At 38.8% G+C, this 15,291-nt stretch overlaps 1 protein-coding gene across 1 annotated transcript in view; it reads left to right on the top strand.

The window, feature by feature from the left end:
- Nucleotides 1-362: 362 nt before the first annotated feature.
- Nucleotides 363-15,291, top strand: part of PIK3R5 (phosphoinositide-3-kinase regulatory subunit 5) — an 823,030-nt gene continuing 808,101 nt past the window's right edge. Inside the window, exon 1 of the mRNA XM_044085025.1 lies at nt 363-561. The gene's annotated coding sequence lies outside the window, so the exon portion shown is untranslated. The remainder of the gene's footprint in view (nt 562-15,291) is intronic.

The raw sequence follows: 15,291 nt of genomic DNA, 5'->3' as shown, positions 1-15,291 counted from the left end.
GCATCATTTAGAAGATATTTTTCACCTCAAAATATGATGACATTTACAATATTTCATACTACCCAGGTCTGGACTTTTGATCGAAAATATGGGCAAATAGCATCCTTTACACATATGGGCAACTCTGACACCACAGATCAGAAACGAAAGCACAGAGCGATATACGGTCTTCGAATGCAACGATGAGCAATTATTTTTGAAGCTAGTGCCCCCAGTGGCTGATTTCTATGCACCGCCCCCTTTTCACCAGCAAACTCAGCCCTCCAACCGGTTCCTCCATTTGATGGTTGATATGGGCGTGACAAAAGCTAGCGGTACGTATGCAATTGACAGTTCCTGATTGTTACTGTGGAACCCTTGAAGCTTCACTCGCAAATATTTCTGAACACGCATCTGGGCGTTAATTACAATTGAAGATGAGTTATGCTGGAAGGAAGCACTCATGAAGATAACATATGGTGTGCTGGATAAAGGGTTTACCCTAGGCAATGGGATTTTGACCGTTTCGGTGACCCGAACCTTGGGAATGGCAGAAGTACTTGGGTCTTATAAAATATCTCGGTAGGTGAACTCCTGCTCTGGGCTTTTTTTCTTTTCAGGAAGCACACGGGCATGTCAGTCATTTTCTAATTGTCAGTAAAGTCCCCTATATTTCCCTTCTTTTATAAAATGTTGGCTTTGTGCTAACTTGTAAATACTGTCAGACGACAGAGCTTTGGGCAAGTGATCTCAGCTTTCACAAATTGGTCCTGTGTCACCTTCTGACCCGAATAATGTCATACCTATAAGTAACCGCTTCTCGGACCTAGATGCTTGTATGTAGCGAGGTTAAGGCGTGTTCCCAGATGCCAGGGTGGTGCTAGGCAGAGAAGTGCATGTGAGCTACATGAATATTCAGTCCGTGTAGTTTGAGTCTCTGTTACCTATGCTGACAGTATATCCGCGTGCCAGCTATGGGGCAGTTCCTGCTGTCAACAAAGTGCATATAGGGCACTGACTGACAGTGACCTTCTAATAAATTATCAAACAAAAAAAAAATTACAAGCACTTCTGTGATTCCTTACTGCGTTTGACAATTATGCTCCATACTTACTTCTGACTGAGTAAATGTTATCCAGGAAGCTCAACCTAGCATGAATTAAGGTAAACATACTCACACGAGATGTACCCTGTAAGAGTTATTATGCATGTACTGCATTGTGTGCATTGTAAATTGTTAATAATACTTTAAAAAACCAGTCTTAATAAACTTATAGTCGCTTTATAATTCTCAGAAATGTAGTTCTTTTTTTCTGTCTGCCTTTTCCTGTTTTCTCCATTTCTGGTTCCCCGTTCACTTTTTCGCCTGGCAAATTTTGTATTAAATGCACTGTTACAAAACCTACCGATTGTTCTCAGCATTTTTGGCTTGTATTCCACTTACAGTTGTATATAATGATTTTTTAAATATACCTGGCAACAGGTTTAACTGTAGGGATCAGTGATCTACCCCGGATAACTCATTAACGTAAACATACTTTGTTTTAAAACATTATTGAATATAAGCAAGCTTTTTTATTTTACTGTATGTGATCGTTTCTTCTGGCCAGGTGGCTCCAACAGAAAATTCATGCCAGAAACATACTTTTCCTAACCTGTCTGTCTACAGGATGTTGAGCTTTCCATACATTTTGCAACCCATACACATTTATTTGCAAATAGCTTTCAGTTTTGCATCTCAGAAACAGACTGTACTACATTGTAATTAGGTGTAAAAAGGCAGTAACACAGGTCCTCTTAATAAAAAAGAATTATAATGAGAGTTCTACTGGAGTTTCTGAACAAGAACAAAACAATTTAAAATTTTGAATGTTGTTTCCGCCACTGGCTGTCAGTCTGAGTTCTTGGTGTACAGAATATTGATGTATAGGAACTAGGATAGAGTAAACAAATACAAAATGCTCACATTGGAACTTAGCATACAGAATGTTGGCATGTATGATATGACAAGGAACTCGCTGTATAGAATGTTAACAGACGAGGAGCTACTATAGGGAACTTGATGTACAAAACACCTATTCAAAGAGATTCTGTCATCACAGAATGCTGCTATGCAAAAACTGAGACAGGAAACATTGTGAAGAATGTTCTTGTGTATGAAATTAAGTAGGGAACTTGATCTAGAATACTAATAGGTAGATGGTAGGACAAGAAACACAATGTGCATATTGTCTTATGGGGTGTGGGGAGAGCAGCCCTTGTATACAGTACTGCCATGTAGGAGTTAAAAAGGGAACTCTGTGTAAAGTGCTTGACATGGAAACTGAAAGAGGGAACTTAGTAAAAAATGTTGCCATATCAGAGGGATGTATGGCAGAAATCCCTCACCATTAGCATCTTTAGCAGTTCTGCTTTGCCAAATACATGTGATTCTTAAGTCAGAACATAAAAATAAAATAAATAACTAAATAAAAACATCAAAAAGTGGGCTACCCGTGGGGGGGGGGGTCATTCCTGGTATCATCCATTATCCTTTTGTTGTATATTGTCACTAGTTTACCAAAACTGCATGTATTTTATGCATTTTTTTTTTATTCTCAGTGAAAAATATAGTAGCCACACAGACCTGTCAAAAACATCAAAAAGTGGGCTACCCGTGGGGGGGGGGGGGGGAGGTCATTCCTGGTATCATCCATTATCCTTTTGTTGCATATTGTCACCAGTTTACCAAAATTACATGTATTTTATGCATTTTTTTTTATTCTCAGTGAAAAATATAGTAGCCACACAGACCTGTCAAAAACTATCGACAAGTTGATAAGGAAATTAAAATGCTAATGCATAATTGTAAATATTGTAATGGCAATGTGTTTGCTTTTAGGTAGCTTGGTTTCATTTCACAAAAAAGACATGCACACTTCCTAGTAGTGCATTTGCCTTTTAAGCAGTGAAGCCTGGGGGGGGGGGGGGCTTTTAATGTTACTGACAGTGCTTAATATGATGCCTTGCTGTTTTGATAGTTTAGCAAGGATTAATACTGAAAAAAAAATACTGTGTGTACTAAAAGTGGAAGTGAGATAAGTGTATCAGACTGGAATGTAAATATCAACATCAGGTCTAGCTGAAATTAATGTCTTTAATATTGTTTTGTAACGATCTTAGTAGTGCTGTTGTGGTACATCTATTAACATGTATTTCTGTTGTCTGGGTGTAATGGTAAACCGTTCCATAAATGGAGCTTCAGCTTCAGAGTCATAATTCCATATCAGATCTTCAGATAAGACCTTATTTTTCATCACAAAAATATAGCCAGGATCCATAGAGAAGTTGTGTGGCATGTAGCACACATTTGTACAGGAATTGCCCACATGCAGTCACGTGCAGACTAATAATTCATAGCCCTGTGTTGTGCTATAATGCAGTGAGGTCAAATGCACATGGGAAGATATGTGTAGATAACCATATAATGACTTGCAAATAAAAGTGGGTAGGGAAATGAGGTTGTAATTATATGCTGGGGTATGTCAGGTGCGCAGAGTTGTGATTCATACTCATATGCAAAGGTGAAATAAAGGTGGGGAGTAAGGAGGCATCTGCTCAATTTGCAAGGTGCAAATGGCACTTTAGAAGAGGTGCCAAGGTGGCAGTCTTTCCCTGAAAGCATTAGCAGTTAATCATTTTAGAATTAGGCTGCTTAAAAGACTGGGTTTGTTAGTATGTGTATCTAGGAATTATTATGTAGATGTTTTCAACTTTGGGGGTGTTTTTCCAGAACTAGTAACAATGAGAACAGTTTTTGGTCATTAATTTGGGGATAGGATAGCCAAGTATGACATTCCCCAGGGCATCAATTGACCTTGCAATAGCTCTGGTCATATGTAATTGAAATTGCTATCCTTTTTTTGCCTGCCTATACAAGTTCAAAGCTCCCTCAAAATGTTAGAGTTGCAGATAGAATGCTTGTAGTAGCGATACTGATCATACTGCAGTTTATTGTATCTTGCAGCACTGTCATTTGTCACCTATATATACAAGGGGACACCTAGTGCCAAATAAAACATTGCTGTAAGAGTCTGAATTACCATAATTACACTGATCAGGAGATAAGGGAGATCATATTGGACTTGGTTGACATATGCTGCCCACACACATTATTAATAGGAATGTGTGGTCTTCTCATAAATGTGGAGACCAAGGTATTTACTTCTCTTTGTATTCTATATTCAGGGACCTTTTAAAAACTACGTGGGGGCATGTTGAGTATTTCACAGACTTTTGCCTCTAGGTTACTTGAGAAGTTCCCTAAAGATATTACTACTGCTTGTGGAGGAGTCTATATGGTTTTCTAACATACTTCTGCAGCGATCTAACATGATGCATGCCTTCCCCACCATCGCCTGCTCCCCGAGGTACTGGGTGCTGTAGATTTCACACATATAGTAATAAAGGCTTTGCCTAGCCCATAATCTCAGTGGTTTGTGAACAGAAAGAGCTACCATTCTGTGAACTGCCAGGCAGAGTGTGATGTGGGTTGAGTTATAACCAACAAGTCTGCAAAGCATTCATGTAGTTTGTGTGATTCACAAAGGTACTTGTGACCAATGATAATGTATAAGGCTACATTTACAGTGTGTTCACTGTATTAATCCAGTGCACACGAGCATACTCTGTTACAGTTGATGCTGAATTCCTGCTGAACCTCTAGCTTATGACGTCTGTACAAAACCCACAGAGGGTGGCCAAATTCCAGTATTATAAAACATGTGCACAAATCCAAGTGTTGTAGTGCATGCACAAAAGCAGGAAAGACCACACAGATGCCCAACTAACAGGGTGTGGTAAATCACCACCTTTGTTTGACATGAACAATACCAAACAGCAGCTGCAAAACCACCTGCCAGACAATGACTGGCACTGTATAAAGTAATGCAAGAGAAGTGGTAATGTCAAGTCATACACACCCTGACAAGCACAAGGTGACAGTGGTGTGTTACAGGGAGCAAACATAATACTTGCACTGTTTGCTATCAGGCTGAGCAGGTCAGTGCATGGCCAGACATCCTCACATATACCACACAGGAAGATAGACTGAGTGAGGTACAGCTGTCATGTGCACAGGTGGCTGTGGACACAATAACAGAGGGGTGCAATAGGAACTCAGAAGGCATGAGGCAGAAGCAATAACTGCAGCACCAGCATACCTTCCTGTGCATGCTTGCACCTTCTGCATGGCTAATGCTGTGAATAACATCTGGTTCTGCATCACAGAGTAAAGGAGCCTTGCAATATCTAATTGCATTGTAATAAGTATTTAAAATTCATATCTCTTGAAATTTGATGCTACACACATTATTTTCTCATGAAAGGCCTACTTTCTGAATAATGTTTTTTTCCTGGGGTATCAGCTGCTGACTTGGTTTTTTAAAAACTATGTCCTTGTAATTGCTTGTTTACGTTGCAGTTTGGATTTTCAACACAGTAAATTGTTGCACAACCTAAGTTCAGTTGCTTAGGCACTGTGAAATAGAAAATTAGATAAAAACTATGAAAAAAGACTGTACAGCATGTCTAAGGAATCAAAGCACAATTTACCTGAGTTACATATGTGTTATTTAGCACATACAGTATGTAGCTAATGCTGAAATCACAGCGTTTCATGTTATGCAAAACACACAGTGTGGTATGTCTTATTCTTTAGCAGTAAGTTCCCAGAATACCTTGCAATCTAGCTGACCCATTTCATAAAAGATGTTCTGTAACATTGTATCTATGTGAACATTATTGTTTCTCAAATGCACAGTGCACTGGCTACATGAATGAAAGAATGAATGCTCACTACTTCCATGATATGTGTACAGTTAAAGAGTATTTAGAATACAGCATTACACATGTTCCTAGGGGAGGGGCGGGGTTGAGCCCCGGGTACCATTCAGAATGCATCTTGTTGAGTGTATTATGAATTATACAACTAGAGCAGAAAATGTATATGCATGAATGGGATTTGAACATAATGATTATCTGAGGGGAATGGTAAAGAATTGCATAGCTGTTTTACAGTAACAGGAGGTGCTGTATAGACTATCTCAAAAGAAACAAGCCTGACACGAGGAAGTTTTCAACAATAGAAATATGACTGAATAATTTTACTGAAGCTGAAACTGAAGTACCAATTGACTGTGAATATTTTGCTTCCACCTGTTTTGTTTTAAATAAACAAGTGATTACCCTTGTTTAGGAGCTTCCTTTGACCTTTGTGAAATTGTACTTCTGGAAGTCGGTCTTTTGTTTCTCTGAAAGTTTTTAGGAAGTAGCACATTATGTTTGATTGGTACCAGCCCTTCTTCAGTTTATGATATGCCATTATTGTATTTTACGAGCTGTCATACAACAGGAAAGCATTTACTTATTTATTTTAGTTAATCTGGGTACATTTGAAGTTTTAGTGGGAAGATAATGACTTATTTGATGAGGAATGCAGAAATAACTCCAAAGATAATTCATTTTGTTCACTGTTTATGATAATTTTTGATTAGTGAACAGTTTTGTAACATGGCACTGTATTATACTTATTAATTTGCATTTTTATGGACATTACTGTCTGCATTAATATTTTGATAACTATGTTGAATTAATTAGCATGGTCTAATTAGGAATACTGGTTTTTCATATTCAAAAAATTGGTAGTTCTTGTTCAGAGAGATTTCGGCTGGCATCCCTAGACATTTTGCACCTTGCACAGGGCAAAATAGCGGGGTAGAGGTAAAACACATGGTTTTGAAGATTCAGAGACATGGACAGATAATCATGGAAGGTGCAAAACAGTACTGCACGCAACATGTGATAATGAGTGCATGATAAATGGAAATGAACTCTGTGCAAATGAACCACACAATAAATGAAATAAAGAAACCCAAAGTAGCAAACCAGTTCAAAAACATAAAGAAGGATTCTGCACCATGGCTCATTACCATTTTATGCACTGGGACTCATGCTGTATGCGAGAGAATCAGAGATTGCAGTAGAAGCAGCTGTATACATGACAGCCAGTGCCTGGAATGCCAGACATACTATCACATGAATGACCAGCAGATTGTAGACTATTTATTCTTTGTGGATGATGGGGACAGTGCATGAGACATTGTCAAATTCTGCTGCCCACATGCAGACTTTGAGAAAAATGATCAGGACATTCCTGTGGATATTAAACTATATGTCGCTTTAATCATTTTAGCCACAGAGAACTTTCAAGTGACTTGCTGAAGACATCCTAAGGATATTGCATGGATCAGCCGTGGAATCATGAGCCAATTCCTCGTGGAGGAACATGTGTGGTTCTCCAGGACTGCAGAGGAGAGGGCCATCATTTTCCAAGCATTTTATGATATTGCCCATTTCTGTGAGTTCCTGGGAGCCAATGGTTGCACACACATTATCATCAGGGCCCCACCTGGCCCTCCGAGAAAGCAGCAAATCAGCACAAAGAGCGAAGTCATGTCTTATCTACTATTATAAAATTTAGGCTGTAATTCCTCACTGCTCTTAGACCTGAAAATTCCATATAATGTTACCTTCTTTATTTGTTATTACCTGTATGCTAATTTTTTGTCATCCTGAGCACTAGCTATTCTTTGCATTTACTTCTGAATGAATTTCACTGATGTATGTGTATTGTGGAGCTTTTATCCCCAGGTCTTCAGTGAAAATGGGCTCTGAATGACCCAGTGGACTTTCACAGTAAATAAAGTTCAAATAAATAAATAAATTATATTCCTTTAACTACTGGGTGATCTGTAATGCACAGGGCATTATTTATCTTGCATCTGTGCACCACCTGGACAGTTCTCATGATTCTCACATCTGGCACAAATTCAACTTGTATCAAAAGTTCCTATGAGGGGATTTCATACAAGGTTATCTGGTTTGCAGGCACTCAAAGAGGCTAGACAGGCAGATCAGTACACATAGGTACCATGCAAGCAGGGAGTATGTGTAATATAATATGCTGTGTGTTGCAAGTGATGGTATATATGCCGCAGACCCCCTAGTTAATAATACCATCTGCAATCTCAAGACAATGTAGAAAATGGCTTATAATACAACATATGTCAAAATATATAATATAGTGGAGCAGACAGCCTATTCAAGGGGCACTTTTGCTCCCTAGATACATCAGGAGGGACACTGTAAAACAGCCTTGAAATGTTCAGCAAGATTTTTGTTGTGTTTGCCACATTGCACAACTTGGCATTCAGAACCAGCTGGATTAGCAGGTTAACATCTTTGCACTACCTTCCATACCAGTTGTTCCAGCAGTGGAAGGGCATGGTGAGGACAACACAGCAGCAGCTGTACCACAGTCATTGGAGAAACAGGTGCTATGCATTTTTACCACTAGCAAAAAGGTGTCAGCTGGTTTATGACTAAGTACCATGACACAGGCAACAAACAATACAGTGATGAATGCATGCATTATCATATCTAGACTGTGCAGGGCAATGTATGGAGTAGTTATGCTGTGCATCAGGCATAATCATACATACCCGCATGGGTTAGGGGATGGGCAGGGCACAGCCATTATCATCATCATTCACAGAGCTGGTTGAGGGACAGGTGACTACAATGCTATGAGATGGGGTAGGGTCATGGGTCATGAAAGTTGAACAAGGTAATCGCATACCCTGGGAGGCTGTGGGTAATCTGGGTTCACACCATCCAGTTGTGAGGTCAAGTTGCATAGTTCACTATGCTGGCTTTCTTGGGGCTTGATGGTGTCTGTGTCAAGGGTGGTAGAACTATAGGGCCATGACCGTCACTCTGGTACGGTGTAGTGGGTTTTGAATCTGATGAGCATCATGGCCTACAAAGTGGTTGTCAACCACAAGACTGGTAGCCTGTATGCCAACATGAGAAGAAGAATTAAAGCTATGAGAACCTACATGTATAGCTTGATGAGGCATCACAATTGTTGGGCTGCCCTGACTGTGACCACTCTGGGACATGGCAGCCTGTTTGCCCATAGGGCCGGGCTATGTCTCTAACAGTCTCTAAAGTCTGATTTGGAATGTCTGACAACTCTGCATACTGACTCTGCCATGGGAGTGAATGGAATGGCTTTTGGAAGCAGATTGGTGGGTGGTTGCAATATGTCTCACAGACACATTTGCCATTGGAGACCTCAGCAGTGTTGTCTACTTTCAGGCACTGTAGTCATTGTGCTCTTGTTGCAAGTCATTCCAAATTCCATGGAGCACACTAACCCTCTTAGTTATCAACATGGTGTGGGAAGCACCTGATTGTGCCTAGATGATTGATCTGCACATCTGCTGGCTAATGCCAAGTGTCCTAGCTATATCAGAGATGGACCTGGTATCATGGCAGCACATTATCCCTCACTTGCATATACCCCCTTTGGTGGGTATGCCCACCTCAGAGGTAGTGCTGAGTTTAGATGCAGTGTGTACTAGAGACACAGTAGGAGCCAAAGGGGACTATCAGGAAGAAGCTGTCCTTCATGCCTTGGCAAGGCTCTGTGCTTAGCCTGTATCTCTTCAAGAGTCTTTCTTATGGTAGATGCAGGTGAACCCTTCCCACGTAATACTGCATAGAGTGCCACTGTGTCATTGGCCCAGGCCACTTGCATTTTGTCATCATTGTCAGCCACAGGTGCCTGCTGACATCAGAGCTATGTTGGCCTGTTGTGCTGAACCCTCCACCAATGAAATCTGTGAGAGCAGGAATACACACCACCATTGATTTCCTACTCATTTGCTTCTCTATCCTCCTAGGCATGCACTGTACTACACATTAAAGTTCAGGTATAGCAGGCTTGACATACATACTTTGTTGTACAGGCTGCTGCACTTGCAGACCAGTGGTGCCAAAAATGGCAGATATGTAGGTGGGCTATTCCTTGACTTTAAAGGTATTTGGGTGTACTGTAATATAGCTGGAAATTATGAAGGTAGTACATCTCCCAGCTGACATATGGGTGCTTGATGTCAGCCCAGCTCCCCCTTCTAAGCTACTGCCATGTATGAGGGGGCCTCTTGGCTGGTGAATGACACCAAAAACTCCCTGGCCTCAGTGAGAAACGTCTGTATAGATTATCCACCTATTATGGTGATCCTGCCTGTCAGTGTCCCATGCCTTTTTCTTTGTATGGAGTATCATATCACTAACCCTTCTTCATTCCTGTTATAGCAAAATGCTATAGCCACCTCCCCCCCCACACACAACATTCACATTCTACACCATTCTCTGGTAAACCTGTCGCAACTTTGCCCAGTAAGTACCTACCATATCTAACTTGGGGAGACAGTGCAGTTCCTTGTCTGTGTCCTTGTCTGTGTCCTGTAACATGTACATCACAATATCTGTCGGACTATGTCCCAAGCAGCCTGGGTTTGAAAAGTGTCTCTGGTAACTGACATTGTAAGCAGGAAGGATGTGTGCATGCATCTATTGGGGGGGGGGTCACTAATGCTTGGGCTTTCTTGTTTGATTGATCTCTGGTGGAGACCGATAGAACAACAGTGTGTAGTACTGCCTGTGGAAGGAAATAGCAGTCTTGTTATCAACCCCTTATGAAGGTAAGGGGGACAGAGCAACATTGACACCCACTGCATGTTTCACTAAAGGGATATCACTGGGCAGGTGCAAAGGTGTTGTGAATTAAAATGGAAACATTCTCTAGCAATATAATGCTGCCTCAGTTACTAATATCTTCACTGGCCCTCAACATATGTTGGAGACAGTTTGGGAAAATTAGGAGGCTCAGCAGACATGGTGGAAAAAGAGAGGCCCTGGAAGCAGCTGCTGGTCAGCTGTGGGAAGCCAGAAGTAGCCATCCTGAGAAAGACAGACCCACTCGGCTAGTATTAATTTCCCATCACAGAAGGTAGGAGTAGATGAGATTCATAGCTAGCTAAGTGTGTGGGATAGGTGAGGGCATCTGATTAGTTATGGTGAGATAGCTGTGTGCTTGCCTTGAACCACACAGTATGAGAAGGACTCCATATTGAATTATATATGTCAAAATAATAAGATGGACATGCACAGATTATACATGGACAGAAAGATAAACAGAGTCAAAGAGTAAGGGAATAATCAGAAAGATTGAAGTGGTTTATTTACATTTCCACAACAAATGAACCTATGAATGCCAGCTTATTCAGAATCAGTCTTTTACTGTATAGAGTGTAAAAATGGACACAGAAAGCATGATTATTTTGACTTCTTCCACATATAGACTTTAAATACCAAATTCTTCATATGACATCATAAAAAGGAAAGTATAGATACAGGAAAGTACATATTTGTTAAACTCACAGTACTGCACATTCTAAGCCTGATTCAAACTGCTGTGTTGTTGTGCTTACTGCAGAAACAGGGAACTTCCAGGATTTGTAATAATATGTGAGCTCATCATTGCATATTACTGTCAAGAATTTTTAAATATGAAAATTGATGTATGAGGCATGCATTTTCTGAAACCACAACTTAAGTGGGTGACTGTATTTTTTTGAAAAACCTTTATGGTACTGCTGCTAAGTATAAAATACTGAATATCACTTCTGGGACAAAACTCCAGAACAGCAATTTCCCCATCTGGAAATGTTTTGGACATAACATTCGTATTTAAAATGAATTGTAAAATTTGTGTTTTCCTTGCACTGACATCACTGAAGAAAAACAAAGGAAGTTTAACCTCAGTAATATAGGTATAGTGAAAGTGTCTGTTTCGATCATACACTTTAATGGCCACACAACTGCACATGTGCTAAAGTGAACCATTAAAGTCTTTGGACATAGCTAATGTTACTGTATGTGAATGTAGGTCCAGGATTCTTTTTCTTTTCTTAGCTATGTTGTTCACAATACAAATGCATGCTCATTTCACACAATCTTCTTTAAATACTTGGCACACACCCTTTTAGGTCCAATAAGAGTGTTCCTAGGATACTTTTCAGACTGTATCCAGTGGTTAAGTCCCTTTTCGCTCAGCCTTTCAGAGCTGGGACTTCAGAGCTGGGACTTGGCTGGATGCTTGTCAGATTTCATTTCACTTGGTTTGTGTCTTGAACATGGTTCAGTGATTTTGCATGCAGAAACCATTCCTGTACACCAACAAACTGATATCAATATTCTAAGTTAGACTTGGTCATTAGTTTGTCATGTTGAAAATTGTTCAGTAAGGATTCCTTTTTTGTTGGCTTGTCAGCATTGAGAAGCTCTTCTATTTGGTAGAAAAACTGAACATTTGGATTCAAAACATACTGTGACTTTGTACTGCACTGTTTCACTGGGTGGAGTTACTCCAATTATGTTTTACTGGCAAATACCAAATTTTATGATTATATGATTTATTTTATTTATTGGTGTCTGTTAGTGAGGACATATAGACATCATTGTTATTTTTCTTTGACTCACTTTCTCGTGTCATTATGGTACTGGTTTCTTGTTGTTTAGTTACTGGTATTTCTCTCTTTCTCATTGGTTTGGCATTACTAAAAGCCATTAAGTACGGAAACTGATACTTATTTAGTGCAGTAGCTCATCATAGCTTTGTGGTGTAGCCCACATTTCTGGGTTTCCCTTTGCTACTTGGTGGGAAAATCCCTTTTTGAATTAGATCATGACATAGCATCACAAGCAGGATGTTAGATGGCTTATCCAACAAGGTGTTACCTGCACAAATTAAATGCTAAAACTGTATACAAAGTTTCAGCATCAGTGATTCAGTTCTGTTTATATTTTGGGGCTTGACTAAATCATTAATTTTGATTTTGCTGAACAGTGTGGTTAACATTTGTGTCCAGAGACTACTTTTCTTTTGAAAATTGAGATTTATTAGCAGTCCCAAATAGTGGGGGTATGCAATGTGCAGTGATAAACAATGTCTGTTTTTTTTTAGTTCAGTTTTCACACTAAACATGACCACTGTCCTTTGCAAGTCAAATAGTCTAGTCAAGTATACCAAATTAGAACAGTGTGGTCAAATTTGACAAGTTTTTTTTTCTATGCATTGTTTTCTGACTGTTTATCTAGACAATAGCTCTCTACATTGTGTGCTATATAATGCTTTTATCCACTTTAGAACATGAGCAATAGATACTGTTCCTACTGTCTGTTTCCTTTCAGGGTGAGTTGGAAATGGTAATTTGTATGTTGCCAAGGTGAAGCAGGATTTTGTGAACTCTGAGGGACAGGGCATTAGTAAATGACTATCTTCAAACCATTTTTAATCATAGTATGGGGCAGCTATCAGAAATCCTTCAGCATGTATCTATCATTTAGTACCTGAAGAGAATTCCTTATTCCAGGCCAACCCTATTTGGAAATGTAGAACATTGTTTTTGATCTCTGTCATGTGACACTGGTCCTTTCCAGTCTGAAGATATCATTAACTTGACAGCATAACTTCTGATGTCTAAGTTTAGAAACAAAAGTGTTTCATTCTTGTATATGTTTCTGTTATTGCTGTTACTAAGATCTAATCAAGAATAAGGTTACTAAATACAAAATTAGTTTACTTATTATCATTAAAAATAATTATGGACGTCAGCGATCCAAAGTTCATAGGAAGGCATTATCATCTGACGTAGGAGATAGATGAGTCAAAGTGACACAGTTTGAAATAGAAAATGTTATCTAGCATATCAGCATTTGTTGGTGAGTCAGATCAAATGGCCAGGTTGGCAGCTGGACAAACCCACAAAGACCAAAACTGTAGGGTTTCTTTATTCTGAGGACACCTAACTGATGCTTCTGTGTGGGAGGAGTTTAGCTCTCACCTTTAGAAAAGCTTCTCCTATATACCTATGGTGGTCAAGGATGTTAGGTCTGAATGGACTGACAGTGTGAGTGGTGCAACAGGTAGCACACTCACCTTCAATGCAGAATGCTCAGGTTTTGTTCCCACACCAGGTAGATCAGATGCTGACACTGTGTTGCAGCATAAGGGGGGTTCTGCACTCCTGAGTGTGCTGTCCTTCAGATGAAGTTTTAAACTGAGACTTTATCTACTTGAGTTGGTGGTAGCTCGGGTGGATGTAAAAGATTCCACTGCAGTTATCAGAAAGAGCAGGATTTCTTTATTGGTTATCACATCTTATGTACATTATTTATATTATTTGTATAAAATACATTTACAATTATTTATACTTTTTATGTACAATACAGTACAGTTCCATATACTTCAATCATTCCTTCCCACCTTTTTTTCACAGCCAAAAATGTATCTTCTTCAAAATCTCAGACAATATCCATTTCCAATTAACCTTCACTTCATTGGATCTCTCATTCCATATTGTCCATAAAATATAGAATATAATTTTATCAATTTCTTTCACCTCTTTTTGTTTTATCATAATACCTATATTTGAACATAGTTATATTTAAATCTTCAACATTTTTAAACTTTTCAACATTTTATTTTCACATATGTTTCCCATAACTTCTTCACTGTACAACACTTAAAAAATACATGATTTGTTATTTTGATTTCCCCACCGTGATTAGATATGCTTTTCTGTATTCTTTTAAAGGGCATATTAGCTTTAACAGGCAGTTTACCTATTGTCAGTCTCTACAAAAAATCGTTACATTCATATATATGTTTTATACCATGCAAATCTTATTTTAATAGCATTTCTTTTTCCATTCTCTAAATGCTTCCATGGGAAAACATAATAATATTAATTCAGTATGCTCAAATACCATTCTTTTCTGTTTTTTCCTACATTATTTATATCCAGTTTCCATTAAAAAAACGTTTTGGTACTCTTTTATCTCTGCATTCACATACTTTTTCCACCTTTACCCTAAATCTATGCTATACCCCAAAAAAACTATATTTAGCTTTCAATACAAGATCTACTAAATTTCTTCTCTCTTTTTTTTTAATCCTACCTGAGCTCTATAAAGATTCAAAGAAGTTGCATTAACAATTGGATTAATACGCTAGTCCCCGTTCTTCTTTCTTAACGTATAAAATCTGTCTTGTAACTGGATTGAGCCATTATCCCCATATAAAAGAAAATACAGTGGACAATAACTCTTTCATACCTAGGCAGGATCATATATACTTGCTAAATAAGCCCATTTACCTAACAGAATTGAATTTCTTAAAATACTTTTTATATATAACAGTTTATATGACTTCCAAAACATATACATTTCTCTTAATCTCTATTTAATTCTCTTCCACTGTTTCTCTCTATGCTTACTTGCTCCAGATACTATCCCCAATATATCCATAACCTTATCATTAAACTGAATACCTTCTATATTTCCCCTAAATGCAAATCCTTT

This window comes from Protopterus annectens, chromosome 10.part0 (genome assembly GCF_019279795.1).
Source record: "Protopterus annectens isolate FY-2018-M chromosome 10.part0, PAN1.0, whole genome shotgun sequence".
In the NCBI taxonomy this organism is placed as follows: Eukaryota; Metazoa; Chordata; order Ceratodontiformes; family Protopteridae; genus Protopterus; species Protopterus annectens.
This window is presented reverse-complemented; position numbering and strand designations above follow the sequence as displayed.